Genomic DNA, 19,126 nt, shown 5'->3' with positions numbered 1-19,126 from the left:
AGCGTAAGTTGCCGTATCTATATATATTCTTGTTCCCTATAGAATTTGTGATATTTTGGTATATTTTTACCTGCATAAATATCATATTATATATTAAATATATGTATTTTTTAACGAAATTTCTAAGTACTCAAAAAATTACCTTTAGATATGGCCCCTGATATAAATGTAATTTACAAAATAATGATGATTTTTTTACATATTTCTATTTTAGGATAACATATGTTTATTCCCTAAAAAAATTAGCCACTTCCTATTTCATTTGGGTAACCAAAAAAATTCATGAAATTTGGACAAATTGTTTTGGCCAAAAAAAGTTACCCTTTTTTTCTCATTTCAGATCTTCACCTCCATGGGTCTAACTTCATCCAAAATACATCAAGATGTGTCCTAAACATTCAAGAATCAATTCCTAAAAGGATTTGTGTATATATGTATAAAATGATATTTTAATTATAAAATAAATTTTTGATTATACTTACCCGGTGAATATATATAGCTGCAACTCTGTTGCTCGACAGACAAAAAACTGTAAAAAACTCGCCAGCGATCGCTATACAGGTTGCGGGTGTGCCCATCAGCGCCAACTGTCGGCCAGATACCATACTCAATGTAAACAAAGACTCAATTTCTTCTCATCCCACTGCGTCTCTATTGGGGAGGAAGGGAGGGTCGTTTAATTTATATATTCACCGGGTAAGTATATTCAAAAATTTATTTATATGGGAGGTTGGGCTGAGGCACCCTAGCAGTACCAGCTGAACTCGGCTGAGTCCCTGGTTAGGCTGGAGGAACGTAGAGAGTAGAGGTCCCCTTTTTTGTTTTGTTTCTTGTTGATGTCGGCTACCCCCCAAAATTGGGGGAAGTGCCTTTGGTATATGTATGTATGTAAATATTTAACTTAGCCGGTGAATATATATAGCTGATTCACACCCAGGGTGGTGGGTAGAGACCAGTTAAATATGTTTACATCTTATGAGCTAAGAGTTTTTATTTCATTTTAGAAGTTATCAATATAACAAAAACAAAATAAATAGGTACCTGGTAAGGAAGTCGACTTAGACGATTACTCTGCCTTATAAGTACGTCTTCCTTACGGAGCCTCGCGATCCTCTTAGGATGCTGACAGACCCCTAGGAGCTGAAGTATCAAGGGCTGCAACCCATACAACAGGACCTCATCAAACCCCTAATCTGGGCGCTCTCAAGAAATGACTTTGACCACCCGCCAAATCAACCAGGATGCGAAAGGCTTCTTAGCCTTCCGGACAACCCATAAAAAACAACATTAAAAACATTTCAAGAGACAGATTAAAAGGATATGGAATTAGGGAATTGTAGTGGTTGAGCCCTCACCCACTACTGCACTCGCTGCTACGAATGGTCCCAGTGTGTAGCAGTTCTCGTAAAGAGACTGGACATCTTTTAAGCAAAATGACGCGAACACTGACTTGCTTCTCCAAAAGGTTGCGTCCATTATACTTTGCAGAGATCTATTTTGCTTAAAAGCCACGGAAGTTGCTACAGCTCTAACTTCGTGCGTCTTCACCTTAAGCAAAGTTCGGTCTTCCTCACTCAGATATGAATGAGCTTCTCGTATTAACAATCTGATAAAGTATGACAAAGCATTCTTTGACATAGGCAAGGATGGTTTCTTAACTGAACACCATAAAGCTTCAGATTGGCCTCGTAAAGGTTTAGTACGCTTTAAATAGAACTTAAGAGCTCTAACAGGGCATAAGACTCTTTCTATTTCATTGCCAACGATCTCCGATAAGCTGGGAATATCGAAAGATTTAGGCCAAGGCCGAGAAGGCAGCTCATTTTTGGCTAGAAAACCAAGTTGCAGCGAACAAGTAGCTTTTTCCGACGAAAATCCGATGTTCTTGCTGAAGGCATGAATCTCACTGACTCTTTTAGCCGAGGCTAAGCATACCAGGAAAAGAGTCTTAAGAGTGAGATCTTTCAGGGAGGCTGATTGTAACGGCTCAAACCTGTCTGACATGAGGAATCTTAGTACCACGTCTAAATTCCATCCAGGGGTAGCCAAACGACGCTCCTTGGTGGTCTCAAAAGACTTAAGGAGGTCTTGCAGATCTTTATTGTTGGAAAGATCTAAGCCTCTATGCCGGAAGACCGATGCCAACATGCTTCTGTAGCCCTTGATAGTGGGAGCTGAAAGGGATCGTCCTTTTCTCAGGTATAAGAGAAAATCAGCTATTTGAGCTACAGAGGTACTGGTCGAGGATACAGAAACTGACTTGCACCAGTCTCGGAAGACTTCCCACTTCGATTGGTAGACTCTAATGGTAGACGCTCTCCTTGCTCTAGCAATCGCACTGGCTGCCTCCTTCGAAAAGCCTCTAGCTCTCGAGAGTCTTTCGATAGTCTGAAGGCAGTCAGACGAAGAGCGTGGAGGCTTTGGTGTACCTTCTTTACGTGTGGCTGACGTAGAAGGTCTACTCTTAGAGGAAGACTTCTGGGAACGTCTACTAACCATCGAAGTACCTCGGTGAACCATTCTCTCGCGGACCAGAGGGGAGCAACTAACGTCAACCTTGTCCCTTCGTGAGAGGCGAACTTCTGCAGTACCTTGTTGACAATCTTGAACGGTGGGAATGCGTAGAGATCCAGATGTGACCAATCTAGGAGGAAGGCATCTATATATATTGCTGCTGGGTCCGGGACTGGGGAGCCATAGATTGGGAGCCTCTTGGTCAGCGAGGTTGCAAAGAGATCTATGGTTGGTTGACCCCAAGTGGCCCAAAGTCTCTTGCACACATCCTTGTGGAGGGTCCATTCGGTTGGAATTACTTGCCCTTTCCGACTGAGACAATCTGCTATGACGTTCAAGTTGCCTTGGATGAACCTCGTTACTAGGGAGATGTCTTGACCTTTTGACCAGATGAGCAGGTCCCTTGCGATCTCGTACAACGTCAGTGAGTGGGTACCTCCTTGTTTGGAGATGTACGCCAAGGCCGTGGTGTTGTCCGAGTTTACTTCCACCACTTTGCCTCGAAGGAGATACTCGAAGCTTTTCAAGGCCAGATGAACTGCCAACAGCTCCTTGCAGTTGATATGCATGCTCCTCTGACTCGAGTTCCACAGACCTGAGCATTCCCGACCGTCCAGTGTCGCGCCCCAGCCCAAGTCCGATGCGTCCGAGAAGAGAACGTGGTTGGGAGTCTGAACAGCCAGGGGAAGACCCTCTCTTAGGTTGATATTGTCCTTCCACCATGTCAGACAAGACTTTATCTTTCCAGAAATCGGGATCGAGACCGCCTCTAGCGTCTTGTCCTTTTTCCAGTGAAAAGCCAGATGGAATTGAAGAGGACGGAGGTGTAGTCTTCCTAGTGATACAAATTGTTCCAGGGATGACAGCGTCCCTACCAGACTCATCCACAGCCTGACTGAGCAGCGTTCCTTCTTCAGCATCTTCTGGATGGATAGCAGGGCTTGATCTATTCTGGGGGCCGACGGAAAAGCCCGAAAAGCTAGACTGTGAATCTCCATCCCTAAATACAGAATAGTTTGGGATGGGACCAGCTGCGACTTTTCCAAATTGACTAGGAGTCCCAATTCCTTGGTCAGATCTAGAGTCCACTTGAGATCCTTCAGACAGCGACGACTGGAAGAGGCTCTGAGAAGCCAGTCGTCCAAATAAAGGGAGGCTCGGATGTCCGGTAAGTGGAGGAATTTGGCCACATTCCTCATCAGCCTCGTAAACACGAGAGGAGCTGTGCTTAGGCCAAAGCACAGGGCCCGAAACTGGTAAACCACATCTTCGAAGACGAATCTCAGAAAAGGTTGGGAGTCTGAGTGAATGGGGATGTGGAAGTAGGCGTCCCTTAGGTCTAGCGAGACCATCCAGTCTTCCTTTCTGACCGCTGCTAAGACTGACTTTGTGGTCTCCATGGAGAACTTCGTCTTTGTGACAAAGACATTCAGAGCACTGACGTCTAGCACCGATCTCCAACCTCCAGTCTTCTTTGAAACTAGGAAGAGACGGTTGTAAAATCCCGGTGATCGAAGGTCCGAGACTTTGACCACCGCTCCCTTCTCTAGCAAAAGAGACACTTCCAGTTTCAGGGCTTGTCTCTTTTCTTCCTCTCTGTACCTGGGAGAGAGATCGATGGGGGACGTCGCTAGAGGGGGTTTGCGTACAAAAGGGATTTTGTACCCCTCTCTGAGTAACTTCACAGATTGTGAATCTGCGCCTCTCTTCTCCCAGGCTTGCCAGAAGTTCTTGAGTCTGGCTCCCACTGCTGTCTGAAGTTGCGGGCAGTCAGACTCTGCCCTTGGAGGACTTGGGTCCTTTCCTCTTCCCTCGTTTCCCTTCGGCACGAGCACCTCCTCTGCTGGAGGCTCTGCCACGAAAGGGCGGAATAAAGCGAGACGCTGGAGTGTCTATCCTCGGTCTAGCAGACAATGTAGGCAAAGGGGGAGCTTTGCGAGCCGAGGACGCAACTAGATCGTGGGTGTCCTTCTGAACTAACGATGCGGCAATTTCCTTTACCAAGACTTCAGGAAACAGGCACTTGGAAAGGGGAGCAAAGAGAAGTTCAGATCTCTGGCATGGCGTAACTCCAGCAGACAGGAAAGAACAGAGAGACTCTCGCTTCTTCAGGACTCCGGACGTGAATGAGGCAGCTAGCTCATTGGACCCATCACGGACGGCCTTGTCCATGCAGGACATAATGAGCAAGGAAATATCCTTATCTGCAGAAGAGATTTTCCTGCTCAGGGCTCCTAAGCACCAGTCTAAAAAGTTAAAGACTTCGAAAGCCCTAAATATCCCTTTAAGAAGGTGGTCCAGGTCCGATGGTGACCAACACACCTTCGAGCGTCTCATGGCAAGGCGGCGGGGAGAGTCTACAAGACTTGAGAAGTCGCCCTGGGCAGAGGCAGGAACTCCCAAGCCGAGAACTTCTCCCGTGGCATACCAGACGCTTGATCTAGAAGAGAGTTTAGATGGGGGAAAGGCAAATGCTGTCTTCCCTAAACTCTTCTTAGACTCTAACCAGTCTCCTAACAGCCGCAAAGCTCTCTTGGATGAGCGTGAGAGAACGAGTTTAGTAAAGGCAGGTGCGGTAGCAGGTACGCCTAATACAAACTCTGACGGAGGAGAACGAGGAGCCACAGAAACAAAGTGGTCAGGAAACAACTCCTTGAATACTGCCATGACTTTCCTAAAGTCCAATGATGGTTGAGTTGCCTTAGGCTCGTCCAGTTCTGAAGGTTGATCGTCTTGTGGTTCAGCAACGTCCTCATCTGATAGTTCCTCATCCGAAAACTGATGAGGAAACGGCAACGGAGTGGGCAACGTCTGGCTCGCTGAGTCCGGTCGTACTGGTGCATGCGTGACGGAGCCGGACGCAACGTCATGGAACTGCTGCACAGTCTGTGAACTGTCAACAACCATGGGTGCGCGAGGACGCACAGCGTCCACCCGAGACTGTCTAGACCGTCTGGGTTGTGCAGTCAACACCCTACCGGGTTGCGGAGGTTGACGCACCGCGTCAAAACAAGTCACCTCTGATGGTTGCTGAACGTCCTGAACGTCAACAACCACCTCCGTGCGTCGCCTAACGTCAACGTGCGGCTGGCAACCCACACTGGGTCGCATCGGTGGAGGAACCACCTCAACTGGTAGACGCGAGAAGGTTACCTCAGCATCAACAGGACGCACAACAGACCGCTTGGAAGGTTGTTGGCCAGAAGGTTCAGCAGCAACCTTCTCCGCATTAAAGTCCTCCATCAAGGACGCAAGCTTGGACTGCATGTCTTGCAGCAAAGCCCATTTAGGATCTACGGGAGCAGGAGCGGCAACAGACGGGGTTAGCGACTGAGGCGGTACCGCTTTGCCTCTCTTAGGCGGTGAGCAGTCATCAGAGGACGGCAACGAGTCCGAACTGACCCAGTGGCTACAGCCGGGACGTTGGACTTGTCCTGAAGGGACCGACTTACGTTTTAAAGGTCGTGAGACCTTGGTCCAAATTTTCTTACGAGAAACACCTTCGGACGACGAGGTAAAAACGGGCTCTCTCGTCTTACGTAGGTAGGGGCGATCTTGGGGAGATACGCCTGATACCATGGAGGCAACGTCTGTTCGCTGATCAAGGCCTCTCGAACCCATGCGTCGTACGACATTGCTTCTCCCCTGGGCTTGGGAGCTTGCAAGAGGTCCCGGACTAGGAGGACGACAGGCACGAACAGACGAACCCTCAAGCGCAACACTGTTCACAACACTTTCACTAGGCACTTTATCACTTCCCGCAGAACTTTGGCACTTAAGCTCCTTAACATCCGCCATGAGTTGATTGCGGTCACTTGCAAGGGACTCAACTCTCTCCCCCAAAGCATGGATAGCACGCATCATGTCAGCCATCGATGGTTCCTGAGTGCTAGGAGGGGGATTAGGAACAACCACTACAGGGGAAGGAATAGGTTGAGGGGCATGAGGAGAGGATAAATCTATCGACCTAGAAGAACTTCTCCTTACTCTATCTCTCTCTAGCCTGCGTGTGTACTTCTCAAATTCGATAAAATCGAATTCCGAAAGGCCCACGCATTCCTCACACCGATCTTCCAATTGACAGGTTTTACCCCGACAATTGGAACAAACAGTGTGAGGGTCGAGAGAAGCCTTTGGAAGACGCCTAGAACAGTCCCTAGCAATGCATTTTCTAAACTTGGGAACTTGTGAAAGGTCAGCCATTTTGAATTGGTCAAGGGAAAATTCCAAAAAACGATCTAAGTCATCAACAATGAATCCGATACAAAAAAAGAGTTCAAGGATTTATTTGAAGAAAAACCCTGCACAGCGAAAGCTCAAAACCAAAATAAAGTACTTCACCAAATATGATGGGAAAAACTCCAGGTTTCAACAGCGAGTAAAGTACGTCTTGTCGACACGTCGACAGAGAAGAAATTGAGTCTTTGTTTACATTGAGTATGGTATCTGGCCGACAGTTGGCGCTGATGGGCACACCCGCAACCTGTATAGCGATCGCTGGCGAGTTTTTTACAGTTTTTTGTCTGTCGAGCAACAGAGTTGCAGCTATATATATTCACCGGCTAAGTTAAATATTTAAAACTTTTTTTTTAAGAATTTTTATGTAAGGTCTTTTATTTTCTACTTAATTTTTTAAAATATTTATAATAAATAGTTTTTCTGCAGATGAGTAGTATTTATCTTTACAGTTGTTTTAAGCATTCATTGAATTTTTTTTTGGCAAAAGAAAAAAGGAGGTTACTGCAAAAAATGTTATTTTCATTAGTAAAATAAATTTTTGAATATACTTACCCGGTGATCATATAGCTGTCAGCTCTGCTGCCCGACAGAAAAACCTAAGGACAAAATACGCCAGCGATCGCTATACAGGTGGGGGTGTACATCAACTGCGCCATCTGTCGAGCAGGTACTCAAGTACTCCATGTCAACACAGAACCAATTTTCTCCTCGGCCCACTGGGTCTCTATTGGGGAGGAAGGGAGGGTCCTTTAATATATGATCACCGGGTAAGTATATTCAAAAATTTATTTTACTAATGAAAATAACATTTTTCAATATTAAACTTAGCCGGTGATCATATAGCTGATTCACACCCAGGGGGGTGGGTAGAGACCAGCATTACATGTTGACATTATTATGAGCTAAGTATTTTGTATTTCATTTTAGCAGTTATTCAAAATAACAAACATAAAATAAATAAGTACCTGGTAAGGAAGTCGACTTGAACAATTACTCTGCCTTTTTAAGTACGTCTTCCTTACTGAGCCTCGCGATCCACATAGGATGCTGAGCGACTCCTAGGAGCTGAAGTATGAAGGGTTGCAACCCATACTAAAGGACCTCATCAAAACCTCTAATCTAGGCGCTTCTCAAGAAATGACTTTGACCACCCGCCAAATCAAGTAGGATGCGAAAGGCTTCTTAGCCTTCCGGACAACCCAAAAACAATAATAAAACATTTCAAGAGAAAGATTAAAAAAGGTTATGGAATTAGGGAATTGTAGTGGTTGAGCCCTCACCCACTACTGCACTCGTTGCTACGAATGGTCCCAGAGTGTAGCAGTTCTCGTAAAGAGACTGGACATTCTTAAGATAAAAAGACGCGAACACTGATTTGCTTTTCCAATAGGTTGCGTCGAATATACTTTGCAGAGATCTATTTTGTTCAAAGGCCACGGAAGTTGCGACAGCTCTAACTTCGTGTGTCCTTACCTTCAGCAAAGCTTGGTCTTCCTCAATCAAATGGGAATGAGCTTCTCGTATTAACAGTCTGATAAAATAGGATAAAGCATTCTTTGACATAGGCAAAGATGGATTCTTAACTGAACACCATAAAGCTTCAGACGGGCCTCGTAAAGGTTTTTAAATAGAACTTAAGAGCTCTTACAGGACATAAGACTCTTTCTAGTTCATTTCCAACCATACGATAAGTTTGGAAAATCAAACGATATTGGTCAAGGCCGAGAAGGCAGCTCGTGTTTGGCTAGAAAACCAAGTTGTAGAACATGTAGCCGTTTCGGATGAGAATCCGATGTTCTTGCTGAAGGCATGAATCTCACTGACTCTTTTAGCTGTGGCTAAGCATATCAGGAAAAGAGTCTTAAAGGTGAGATCTTTCAGGGAGGCTGATTGTAGCGGTTCGAACCTGTCTGACATAAGGAATCTTAGTACCACGTCTAAATTCCAACCAGGTGTAACCAAATGACGCTCCTTCGTGGTCTCAAAAGACTTAAGGAGGTCCTGTAGATCTTTATTGTTGGAAAGATCTAAGCCTCTGTGACGGAAGACTGCTGCCAACATGCTTCTGTAACCCTTGATAGTGGGAGCTGAAAGAGATCGTTCTTTCCTCAGATATAAGAGAAAGTCAGCTATTTGAGTTACAGAGGTACTGGTCGAGGATACGGATACTGACTTGCACCAGTTTCGGAAGATTTCCCACTTCGATTGGTAGACTCTAAGGGTGGATGTTCTCCTTGCTCTAGCAATCGCTCTGGTTGCCTCCTTCGAAAAGCCTCTAGCTCTCGAGAGTCTTTCGATAGACTGAAGGCAGTCAGACGAAGAGCGTGGAGGCCTTGGTGTACCTTCTTTACGCGTGGCTGACGTAGAAGGTCCACCCTTAGGGGAAGTGTTCTGGGGACGTCTACTAGCCATCGAAGTACCTCGGTGAGCCATTCTCTCGCGGGCCAGAGGGAAGCAACTAGCGTCAACCTTGTCCCTTCGTGAGAGGCGAACTTCTGCAGTACCTTGTTGACAATCTTGAACGGAGGGAATGCATATAGATCTAGATGTGACCAATCTAGTAGAAAGGCATCTATATGAACTGCTGCTGGGTCCGGGATTGGTGAGCAAAATATTGGGAGCCTCTTGGTCATCGAGGTTGCGAAGATATCTATGGTTGGCTGGCCCCAGGTGGCCCAAAGTCTCTTGCATACATCCTTGTGGAGGGTCCATTCTGTTGGAATTATTTGTCCCTTCCGACTGAGACAATCTGCCATGACATTCAAGTTGCCTTGGATGAACCTCGTTACTAGTGAAATGTCTAGACCTTTTGACCAGGTGAGGAGGTCCCTTGCGATCTCGTACCATGTCAGAGAGTAGGTCCCTCCTTGCTTGGAGATGTACGCCAAAGCCGTGGTGTTGTCCGAGTTCACCTCCACCACTTTGCCTTGAAGGAGAGACCTGAAGCTTTTCCAGGTCAGACGTACTGCCAGTAGCTTCTTGCAGTTGAAATGCATTGTCCTATGACTCGAGTTCCATAATCCCGAGCATTCCCTACCGTCTAATGTCGCACCCCAGCCTACGTCCGATGCGTCCGAGAAGAGAACGTGGTTGGGAGTCTGAACAGTCAGGGGAAGACCCTCTCTAAGGTTGATATAGTCCTTTCACCAAGTCAGACCAGACTTTATCTTTCCGGAAACCGGGATCGAGACCGCTTCTAGCGTCTTGTCCTTTTTCCAGTGAAAAGCTAGATGGTATAGAAGAGGACGGAGGTGTAGTCTTCCTAGTGACACAAATTGATCCACGGATGACAGTGTCCCTACCAGACTCATCCACAGCCTGACTGGGCAGCGTTCCTTCTTCAGCATCTTCTGGATGGAAAGCAGGGCTGGGGGTTGATCGTCTTGTTCAGCAACGTCCTCATCAGAGGGTTCCTCATCCGAAACTGATGAGGAAACGGCAACGGAGTGGGCAACGTCTGACTCGCTGAATCCGGTCGCACTGGTGGATGCGTGACGGAGCCGGACGCAATATCATGGTACTGCTGCACAGTCTGTGAACTGTCAACAACCATGGGTGCGCGAGGAAGTACAGCGTCAACCCGAAAATGTCTAGACTGTCTGGGTTGTGCAGTCAACACCCTACCGGGTTGCTGAGGTTGACGCACTGCGTCACAACAAGTCACCTCTGCTGGTTGTTGAACGTCTTCCTAGTGACACACTGAACGTCAACAACCACCTCCGAGCGTCGCTTAACGTCAACGTGCGACTGGCAACCCACACTGGGTCGCATCGGTGGAGGAACCACCTCAACTGGCAGACGCGAGTAGGATACCTCAGCGTCAACAGGGCGCACAACCAACCGGTTGGAAGGTTGTTGGCCAGAAGGTTCTTCTCCGTATTTAAGTCCTCTATCAAGGACACAAGCTTGGACTGCATGTCTTGCAGCAAAGCCCATTTAGGGTCTACGGGAGCAGGTGTGGCAACAGACGGGGTTAGCGACTGAGGCGGAACCATTTACCATCCCTGGAAGCCTTGTTATGTGTGACATAATAGTACAGCAAAACTTCAAAGGCTCGACAAAAGTTGAGAAGTTGACCTGTAAACAACTTGGAGCGTCTCCTGGCTAGGCGCCAGGGCGAGTCTACCAGAATTGAGAAGTCTACCTGGGCAGAGGCATGAACTCCCAAGCCGAGAACTTCTCTCGTGTCCTATCAGACTCTCGCTCTATAAGCCAGTTTAAAAGAAGGGAAATCAAAGGCTGTATCCCTAAAACTCCTCCTGGTGCAAAAACCAGTCGCCTAGCCAACGTAACGCTCTCTAGGAGAGCGAGAGAGCACTAGCTTAACAACAACGGCTTCGAAGTAGCTAGGCCTAGTGTAAGTTCTGACGTTAGGCGAACGAGGAGCAGCAGTTACAAGATCCGGACGAAGATCCTTAAAAAATCATCATGATTTGATTAAAGTCCATAGGAGGCTAAGCAGCTTAAGGCTCCTCTCCAAATGACAGAGTCCTCAAAGGAATATCAGTAGGAGGGAGAACAGCACTTTCTCATCTACAGGAACCTTGTCCGAGAAAAGCTAGGTTATCTCAGTGAGGGTCTCACTGGTGCATTAGCAGCAGACCAGAAGGCAACGTTATGTAACTGCTTGACAGTCTGTGAACTGTCAAAAACTGAACTGTCAACCACAACAGGTGCGTGAGGACATACAGCACTGGTGCATAAGTAGCAGACCAGAAGGCAACGTCATGTAACTGCTTGACAGTCTGTGAGCTGGCAACAACCATAGCTGTGTGGGGAAGCAAAGCCTCTACTCCTGACTGACTAGTCTGCTGCGGGCGAGTAGCGGTAACCACAGTGGGTTGCGGAGGTTGAAGCACAGCGTCAAAACAAAGCAACATAACTCCACCCTCCTGTTGTTGTGGTAACTCGCGAACGTCAACGGAGGGTAGCGTGCGTCTGTGAACGTCAACGTGCGGCTGGCAGGGTACACTGCGCATGGGTGGTGGAACTCTCACAGGCGGAGTGCGGGAGCAGGTAGCGTCAGCGTCTACTGTACGCACAACCGTGGTTGGTTGTAGGCTAACGGGTGCAGCGTCAACCTTCTCCGCACGATACTCCTGCATAAAAGATGCTAACTGTGTCTGCATAGACTGTAGCAAAGACCACTTAGGGTCTACAGCAGCAGGTGCGGCAACAGACGGTGTTACTGCCTGTTGCGGTACCGCTTTGCCTCTCTTAGGAGGTGTGCAGTCATCGGAAGACTGCAGCGAGTCCGAACTGACCCAGTGGCTACACCTGGGCCGTTGGACTTGCGCGGAAGGGACCGACTTGCGCTTAATAAGCTGCGAGACCTTGGTCCAAGGTTTCTTACGAGAAACCTCTTCCGCAGACGAGAAGTAAATGGGCTCTCTCGTCTTTGTGTGGGTGGGGCGATCTTGGGTAGATACGCCCGAAACCACGGAGGGAAAAACGTCTGTTCGTTGATCAAGGCCTGACGAACCCATAAGTCGTTCGACATTACTTCTCCCCTGGGCTTGGGAGCTTGCAAGAGGTCCTGGACTAGGTGAACGACAGGCACGAACAGACGAACCCTCGGACGCAACACTGTAACACTTTGCGCATTTCACTTTATCACTTTGATTTTCTGTTTTGCACTTATTTCACTGAAATCGAAACTTTTACTGATTTCTACCTGAAACACGCAATCCTACCCTTCATTAAAAGGTAGTAATTGCGAAAACAGTCGTATAATGCAACAGAAAACATATATAAAGATAAAGAATTCAGTGGCTGGGAAAGAGACTAAACACTAGTTCAAATAAACTACGTTTACAATCTCTCACCGCACATAGCCTGGGGACAAGAATAAAACCCTAGAAACGTTTTACCTTCTTCCCCGTACAGCGACTAGGGAGGAGAGTAACACGAGAACAACGTTACCCGCTTGAACGGAACGTTTTTTCTCCTCTCTCTCCCTCCGTCTCTATCTCTCTCTCTCTTTCTCTCTTGATTTCGCACCTGAGAGAAGAGCCCAATTATATATCGTCAAAACATGTTATTTGGCTAAAGGAAAAAACTGAAAGGTTTTCCAAATAAAAAGTTCCTTTAATTTAGAATTTAAACCATTTAAGCTAAGAAAGAATGAACGAAACGTCAGAATCGGTTTACTCTTACTGCAAAGTGAAACCGTGATACACTCTCTCTCTATCGTAACGATAGAGCGCATGTTGAACGTCCTGAACGTCAACAACTGCGTAGTCTAAAAAACTAAACGTTAGTTCATCTTTGAAAACAGTACGAGACTATCAAAGAAAATCTTTCATAAAACATTAAATTTAAAAAGTTTTAAATTCTTTAAAGGCTAAATACGATATAACGGGCTCAACGTTGATTAACTTCGGTTCCAAGTTAGGACCGCCTACTATCAGGAAAGGTCGCATATAAACAAAACATAAAAATTTATTTTTATATGTTTATAATAAATGGAAAGTTAATCAAAGAGGCCTAACAAAGGCGGAGAGATATAAAATATCTAGATCTATAACGTGTTAAGCAAAATTACTAAAAACCTAAACACACTTCCGTCTAAGGGAAGGGTCGGCCATTTAAAAGTGAAAGAGAGTCCATACTCTCTTTGTCACCATAATTAAATCTATCCAAAACGAGTTCAAGTTTTGAGATGAAGATAAAACCCCTGCATAGCGAAAGCTCAAAACTGGAATAGTGTACTTCACCAAATAGTTGTGAAAACAAATCCAGTTAGTAACAGCGTATTTAGTAGGTCTTGCCAGTGGCACGACAGAGAGAAAATTGGTTCTGTGTTGACATGGAGGACTTGAGTACCTGCTCGACAGATGGCGCAGTTGATGTACACCCCCACCTGTATAGCGATCGCTGGCGTATTTTGTCCTTAGGTTTTTCTGTCGGGCAGCAGAGCTGACAGCTATATGATCACCGGCTAAGTTTAATATTGAAAACTGATTTTTCATGAATTTTTTTTGGCGTCGGGGTCGCGCGCGTCCGAGTATACCCTTAAAGGGGTGTCCGAGGAGCGTACCTATCCAGGGTTAACTGTTATAACTGAAGGTCTGCAATGACTCATGGATACCTTCATCGTCAGACTGATGAGGGCCAACTTGGAAAAGAGATCGGGATGACAGGGAATCCTACCGATTGGAGATCTGAGACTCCTTCTGAAAATAAAAAAGGTTTATGGTGACGGAGTTTTCCATATTCATGATATGAGTGAGATGAGGGACAAGAATTAAATTATGGTATGTTAGAGTCCTGCGATCAAGGGAAAAACTGTATTGAGGTGTTGTATTAAGTAAAGTGCAATATTTTTCATACTTTCCCATCAATGTGATGTCAACACTTCTGAAAGCTTACAGAAACTTTAGTGTAAGAATGAATTGTGTGATGTGATTGTAAGTAATGAAGGAAGACAGACACTGGCCCTCAGCTGTATTTTGGCATGCCATTCTTCAAAGCAGATTTGACGGCAGAGCATGACTGGTCAATATTAAGGCCATTGATTATTAACATTGGGGAAGTTTTCAGTAAAGAATTCGGGCATTGAGGGTTCTGCAGTCATGTTTTGTTAGGATTTTAATGTTCTGTTTTGTAACTGTAGTGGTATATCTTGCATGTAGCTAGTATTTTTTCTCTTGCTGGTACAATATGCAAAAGGTATGTTAATTTTGCCTTTGATTATTCTAATTGATATAATATTATTCCTAACAGTTTTTTCAAATAAATATTTTTTGTTTTTATGAATACAGCATCTCATTCCAGTTCCTTAAACCAATGTGCCCCCTTCCCCAGCCACTGTTTTTTAAGCTCTCATAAGTACAGTAATTTATCAAAATTCTTTCCTCCCACACTGTGTTCCGTTATTAATTAATAAATGTTCCCTTTCACCTGATGTTCTTATACTTTTATTCATAATCCAGCTAGCCCAATGAAAGGTATGATAAAAAGCAAGATTCTAGCTGGGTCCCCTTGCCCAGTATAAAAATCAAGGGGTGGTGCCCAGAGCTCCGTTCTCTTGACCTGTTACTTAGGTTTTTTGGGTATTCCACCATTGTATATTTGTTGTGTAGTGAAAGTCAGGTTGTGGTTGGCATTTGGACACTAGGCAGTTCGGGTGCTACCTCTGGCCACAGTTCCGCAAACCACTACAGCGCGGAAGGCTGTGTGCGCCACTCAAGATTATTGGAGCGCGCACGCGCCTAAGGCCGTCGGTGCGCATGCACAGTAGACTGTTGGTGCGTGCGAGGGAGACCCTAGGCGCCCGCGCAAGGGAGACCCTAGGCGTCCACCCGAGGGAGACCCTAGGCGTCCACGCGAGGGAGACCCAAGGCTCCCGCGTGCAGAAGAAAGTCAGCCCGCGCGCGCGGAATTATTGCCATGCGCGCGTGCAAAACTATTGGCGCTTGCGCGCTTGGAAAATCATCAGCGCACGCGCGGGAGACCAGCGGCGCCCGCGCGCGGAAGATCGTCGGTGCGCGCGCAAGAGCATTGGCCCTAGCGCACACGGATCATCATCAGCGCGCGCGCGTACAAGTCTGTTGGCGCACGTGCGCAGAAGACTATTGGCGCGCCCGAGACTTTCGGCACGCGCGCACCGGAAGACTATCAGCGCGCGCGGGAGATTATCGGTACCCGCGTGCAGAAGATCGTCGGCGCTTGAGCACGAAAGAATATCGGCGAGCGCGCGCACGGGAGACCATCGGTACCAGCCCCCGGAAGATCGTCGCCGCTCGCGCGTAAGAATGTCGGCGAGTGCGCGTGCGGGAGACCATCGGTACCTGCGCGTGCGAGGGAGACCATTGGTACCTGCGTGCGGAAGATCATCGGCGCTTGCGCGCGTAAGAATGTCAGCGAGCACACGCGTTTGAGAACATCGGTACCCGCGTGCGGAAGATCGTCAGCGCTCGCACGCATAAGAATGTCAGCGAGCGCGCACGTAAGTAGCGCTAGTAGGTTGGCGGGTCAACTGATAGGATGACCAGTGGCAGGACGATCAGGAACTGGGATGTGCCCTTTAAAAAAGGGCGAGCATCCACCGATGGGGACCGTAAGCAGGTCTGCGTTAGAGTCCAGGTCGTTGCAGCACAAGGTTGCGCTGGTAGATCAGCTGGCAGGACAATCAGGGACTGGGATGTGCCCTTTGGAAGGGCGAGCATCCACAGATGGGGACCGTAAAAGGTTCGTGTTAGAGTCCAAGACCGAAGTCTAACGACTACGTTGCAGCACAAGGTTGCCCTGGTAGATCGGTAGGTCAGCTGGCAGGACGATCAGGCTGCGCTGGAAGGTCTGCTTGATCCTCTGAAGAGGTGTCTCTATGAGAGGCCTCTCCCGCGAACGAGAAATGTGAATATTTCGTAGAAGAAACTTGAAGACACCTGTGATGACGGCCCTTAGGGCCGGTGGATCAGCAAGCTGACCTTGGCAATAGCGATCCTCCGAAGAGGAGTCTCTATGAGTGGCCTCTCTCGCGAACGAGAGAGGTGAACACTTCGTAGAAGAGACTTGCCAAGACCATGCTCTGCCCCTGAAGGAAGAGAAACTCAGCAAGGGGGGGGGGGAGAGAAGTCTGGCCGAAGGGCAGCAACAACAGTCGGAGACGATGAATTTATTAAGATATGGGAAGTTCTCCCTCTGAAGGGAGAAATTACCTCACACCTGGGGAGGAAACTTTCCTCGGAAGGGAAGTTGTCCAACCCCTGGAGGCGAACCTCCTTTAGCGTTCTAAGATGATCTGAAGTGCTGGCCATGTTGTCACTGGAGTACTTCTCCCCTCTGAAGGTCCAGCACTTTGCTGCAGTAGAGGGGCTTGAGTGTCCCAATGATGGGCTGGGCAATGGCGGAGGGGTAGTTTATCCACCCTGGCAGGCTCAACCATACCGCTAAGGCCAGTTCTGAGAGACCAGACCAAGACTGGACCCCTATAGGCCTTCTCCTTTATTTTAAGATAGGCAAAGGCTAGGAGAAGGAAAACTCCAAAATCAAACCAACCAAGACCCAAACGGCGGAGCTTCCCAGCACTGGCGGAAAAGGGCAATGCCTGTCGGGCAGGCAACAAGGCGGGCCTTGACATAACAAGAACCCGGCAGCCCGATGCAACCAACATCGGAGAAGCCGCCTGTCTCATATGTCTTGAGCCGAGGTGAAAATGATGTGGGCCAAGTGTGTGTGCGTGGCCATTGCAAAGCCACGACCACCCAAAACAAAATACCTAGCTACTGGCATTCTGTCGTTTCCTCCACCCTTCTTCATCTCTTTCTCACCATCATCATCATCACCACCACCAGCAAGTCCTGAGGCGACAGCACTGTGGGTGAATGGGGCAGGCCTGGATAGCTGGAAGCCCTTAGCCCACGACTGCACTCAGGCAGCGAGTCTAAGATTCAGTCGCTCTCTGGTGACGGTGCCGTGACACCAGAGTTCGGCAGCTGGACCCGTGACTGGGCTGGCCTATTGAGGACACCGCAGCCCACCCCACATGGGGAGGCCCCTAGAAAAGGTGGGGTAAACATCGGACACGGCAAACACGTCTGGTCAGCTCACCGCGGCTGGTGGACATCCCACTAATGCGGTCGAAATAACAAGAAAAAAATATTAACCTTAGGTGCGTGGAACATCCGCACCCTCCAAGACGTGACGAACACCAACCGCCCGGAACGACGTACAGCCCTCGTCTGCAAGGAGCTAGCCCGCTTCAATGTTGATGTGGCGGCTCTTAGCGAGACCAGACTACCCGAAGAGGGCAACATCAGGGAAGCTGGAACAGGCTACACCATCTTCTGGAAAGGCAAGGCCCTAGAGGAGCCTCGCATCCACGGTGTCGGCTTCGCCATCCGTTCCCAGCTAGTGCAGCAACACAACCTCGCTCCCAAGGCCATCAGTGAGCGCCTGATGACTGTCCGCATCCCCATCACACGGGACAGACATCTCACCCTGATCTCTGTCTATGCCCCGACTATGACCTCAACCGATGATAACAAAGCTGCCTTCTACACCCAGCTCGACCGCACCATCCAGGCAGTGCCCGCCAATGACAAGCTCGTTGTGCTTGGCGACTTTAATGCCCGAGTAGGCAAAGACCATCGCCTGTGGGAGGGAATCATCGGCCGCCATGGCATTGGAAATTGCAACGCCAATGGCCAACTCCTACTGGGTCTGTGTGCAGAACACCAACTTGTGGTAACCAACACCATCTTCCAGTTACCAAAGCGACAAAAGACCACATGGAGACACCCACGGTCTAAACACTGGCACACCCTGGACTACGTCCTGACCAGAGACAGAGACCGAGGAGACGTCCGGATCACCCGATCCATGCCCGGAGCGGACGACTGCTGGACGGACCACAGACTCCTCATCTCCCGACTCTCCGTGACGACCCTACGACCACCCAGAAGGGCACCTGACAGCGTACCACACCAACGCTTTGATTGTAGTAAGCTCCGCAACCCACAGGTGGCACAGAACTACAAGGAGGCCTGCGAACAATACCTCACAGACCCTGTGGGTCAGGCCACTGTCGAGCACCACTGGACCACCCTCAGAAACGCCATGGCCCGTGCCGCGGAGGAAACACTAGGCTTCACCACCAAGAAACGGCAGGATTGGTTTGATGAGAATGATGCTACCATCTCTCTTCTCATTGAAACCAAACGACAAGCACGCCTGACTTTGGAAAACCAACCAACAGCAGCTAACAAATGTGCTCACAAGGTGGCTGAAGCTGGTTGCCAAAGAGGTATCCGTGAAGCCCAGAACACCTGGTGGCAAAGAAAAGCTGCAGAAATACAGAGTTTCGCTGACCAACGTGACCTGCGCAGCTTCTATGCAGCAACAAAAGAAATATTCGGTCCCACACGGTCATCAGTGGGCAGCCTGAAGGACGCGGATGGGGCCACGACCATCACCGACAGCGAGGGCATCCTGGCCAGGTGGAGGTCTCACTTTGAGAACCTCCTCAATGACCAAGCAGACACCCCAGACGATCTCCTGCGAATGACCCCGCAGCATCCCGTCCGTCACTGGATGGCACTACCACCCTCCATCCATGACTTCAACAAGGCCCTGCAGCGCATGAAGCCCGGCAAAGCCCCAGGGCCAGACAACATCCCGTTGGAGCTCCTCACTCACGGTGGCCCCGGCTTGAGGAACCGTTTGATGCTCCTTATACTGAAAATATGGGAGACCAAGACCCCCCCCCCAGTGACTTCTGCGATGCAAACATCACTACCATCTTCAAGAAGGGAGACAGGGAGAATTGTAACAACTACCGGGGAATATCACTACTAAGCATCGCAAGTAAGATTTTCGCTCGGATTCTCCTTGACCGCCTCCTTATTCTCGCAGAAGACGTCCTGCCAGA

This window comes from Palaemon carinicauda, chromosome 6, assembly GCF_036898095.1.
Source record: "Palaemon carinicauda isolate YSFRI2023 chromosome 6, ASM3689809v2, whole genome shotgun sequence".
NCBI classification, from domain to species: Eukaryota; Metazoa; Arthropoda; class Malacostraca; order Decapoda; family Palaemonidae; genus Palaemon; species Palaemon carinicauda.
The sequence above is the reverse complement of the archived record's forward strand: the minus strand, read 5'-3'. Positions refer to the sequence as shown.